This window comes from Lupinus angustifolius, chromosome LG04, assembly GCF_001865875.1.
Source record: "Lupinus angustifolius cultivar Tanjil chromosome LG04, LupAngTanjil_v1.0, whole genome shotgun sequence".
Classification (NCBI taxonomy): domain Eukaryota; kingdom Viridiplantae; phylum Streptophyta; class Magnoliopsida; order Fabales; family Fabaceae; genus Lupinus; species Lupinus angustifolius.
The window spans coordinates 23,467,348-23,470,632 of record NC_032012.1 but is presented as its reverse complement, the minus strand read 5'-3'; positions in this window follow the sequence as shown (position 1 = coordinate 23,470,632).

The window sequence follows — 3,285 nt, the reverse complement described above, 5'->3', positions numbered from 1 at the left end:
TGTGAATGATTTGAATGACATGTGCATCTGAATCAGTAACTTCATAATTCACTTGGAATTGAATTCATTGATGTCATTGGGAAAGAACGATACATTTCGATCCCAATTTAATTTATTTATCTTTCGTTCAATTTACAAATTTCATAACTAAAAGCAAATCTTATAAAAATATCATTGTAAATATTACTTAACTAATTCTTGTAGGAATTAGTGTAAATCCATTTTGCTCCCTAAGGACGATATCCCGGTACTTTACCGGATTTTATTACTTGTACGATACGGTGCGCTTCCCGTTCACAAATATCTAACAGCTAGCCTGTTCGGATAGGTGTTTTTAGCGGGCTGGGCTGAGGGTTTTAGCCCAAAAGCCCGTATAAAACCTGTTTTAGAAGCTTGTTTTTTAGACGGGCCATGGAGGGCCGGGCCGGGGGCCAACATTAAGATTAAAGTTCATTTGTATATCATGTTGCTCATTGCAATTAAGATTAAACTTTTACAATTTTAACTTATGTTTGGATGCTTAAGCATATAATTCTTCTTTCTCTTTGTAAAATGAACATTTAATATCTCATTATGTAGTTATCTATTATCTTCACTCTTATCCAATTATTGTACTTGTTATTAGATAAAGGTGGAGTTTCACTGATAATTAGAGGTGTTTGAATCAAATTTAAACATTTAATTAATTGAAATGGAAAATTTGAAATTCAAACAGAACTACTGATTTTGATTCCTTATGGAAATTAACTGAATTCGATTGGGTTTCAATTTATATTTTAATGTAGTCGAATTCAAATTAAATTGAGTAATATATATATTTTATTGTGATTGATTTATAATATAATAGTTTTGATTCTTATACACTTTTTAAAACTTAGGAGTTATAAACTTTATTGTGAACTGGGAGTCTAAAAATTTAAGACTGTGGTGATTTATTGTTTAGAATTTACAAGTTTTGTACTAATGCAATATGTTAGTATGAAATTATGTCTTTTGTTTGTGATTTTTTGTTTTAAAAGACATTTATGAATTGTTTGAATTATTTTTGTCTAAAAGCTTTAATGTGTATTTTAAAAAAAAAACAAAACAGGTCAGCCCTGCCCAATATGGGTTGGACTGGCATTTTGAGTCATTTTAATAATAAGGGTCGGGTCAGGCCAGCCCCTATTCTGACGGGCCAAAGGCGGGCCAGCCAGTATTGCCACCCCTAGCTAAGAATAGTGAGAGATGTAATAAAACAACCTCCAAAATCCAAGTATAATCTATTTATTTAATAATGTAATTTAGGAACTCATTTTGACAAATGACAAAGAAATTTCCACTTTTCACCACCTATTAGAATTAGATTGGATGGTGAATATTAAGCTAAATGTAGTTATAAGTTTTATGGATGGAAAATATTTTCAACTAAAAATTTCATATATCAATGTTTTGTTTCTGAACGTTGTATAGACATTCTCCTCGTAGAAAAAACTTTGATTAATGATAAGTTTGTTTGACCTTTAGGTGAAGCAAGCCTAATCCATATTTACTTGTGTTGATTATTGTCTATCTAGAACTTTATATGCTACTTGTAATGAAGATTAAGGTTTTAATTTTGAGTCCAGGATTACTGCAGACAACAAAGTTGTGGGAGTCATTAAAATAGTAATCTTAATTGTTTCTACATTAACTTCAAATATATGTAATTACTGAAATGTCAAAGTTTTTGAAGGTTCCAAAACTTTTATTTAAACCTAGATAACTTAGAGCTGCATTCAAAAACAAAGTATCTCCCAGCTTTGCTCACATATAAGAGTAACATTCCCCTCCACAAAGATTCAAAGACCTTACATTGAGTTTGAAACGCCTTGAATACAATCAAAACATTGATTGCATTAACTATTAAAACACTGTATAACGAATTTCTCCACACACAATCGAATTAAATACAAAATCTAGTTTGGACTATTTATAAATTTTATTTGATAACATGCATGTATTACAATCACATTATATAATTTGAGCTCAATATTGGTTAATGTTTTCTGCCCCCATATTCAATGTTTTCATTCAATCAAGTAAACATGTAAGTCTACTATAATTATAATACCCTCAACCGATCTCCTGGTGCCTATGGATGGAGAACAAAGATCATGGATCTCTAAAACTTCATGTCCTTACGTTTAAGTTAATTATATCTCCCCAAATAATATAAAAATATTACTTTATATTTTTTATTTTATTTTTAAATATACAACAACATTTCATTGAATTGAAACATAATAAAATACAAAATGTAGGAGAAGTGATCCATATTCATGGATGAATGACCCACTAAAAAGAAAAACTTAAATACTTATTAATGAGTGGTTATCCGAATGAGAAACACAACTTGTACTCTTGTCGAATATTCATTGCATCAAGTGGGAAATAGACTCTTTCATCTCAACTTTTTTATTATGCCATTTTAATGGGGAAGAGATAAAAATATTATAAAAATAATTTCACAAATTTAACTTTATGCCATTTTTATTTTTGTTTATTTTAATTTTTAACTTTATTACTTGACATAAAAAGAAAAGAGCAGGAAAATTTTCTTTAAAAATTAACTCACACTTATAGTTTTAAAATCAATTTTTAGACTTCTTTATATTGCATCACATCCTGTGCTTTATTTAAAATATATTTCTATGTTTTTCCTATAAGTATCATCTTATCTTTATTTATACAAACTAAGAAAATCATTAATTTTTCATTTTTAACAACTTTATTATTATTATTTTCTATTATGTTAATCTCAATTCCTTTCCCCATCACTCTACCATTATTTTTTCTTTCTTCACAATATTAATGTTAAGGATATAATTGATAACGAAGTAATTAAAATTGTTTTGAATTTTAAAAATGATTATTATATATGAACTAAAAACAGAAAATGGCAAGAACTATATATATCATACGATCTAAGAAAAAAATATAATTTGGTGTTGGATAAATACTTGTATTATTTAAATATCATGTCAGTGGTTTAATCACTGTGTTTATGAATTTTTTATTGATATCTAAGGATTGAATGGGAGTCTCCAGTGATAACCAGCTGTGTAATATTCTTAGAAGCCTTATCCTTACATCAAATTTTGATCGGTCCTTAGACTATGGTGCATTCAATTTATTTTTTTAAAGATAAAAATATGGTAAATAAAATGAGACTCATTCAAGATGGTGGGCTAGGTATCAAGGATCTTTCTCGATTTAATGATGCTCTGTTGGGAAAATGGAAATGGAGAAGACTTGTGGATTCTG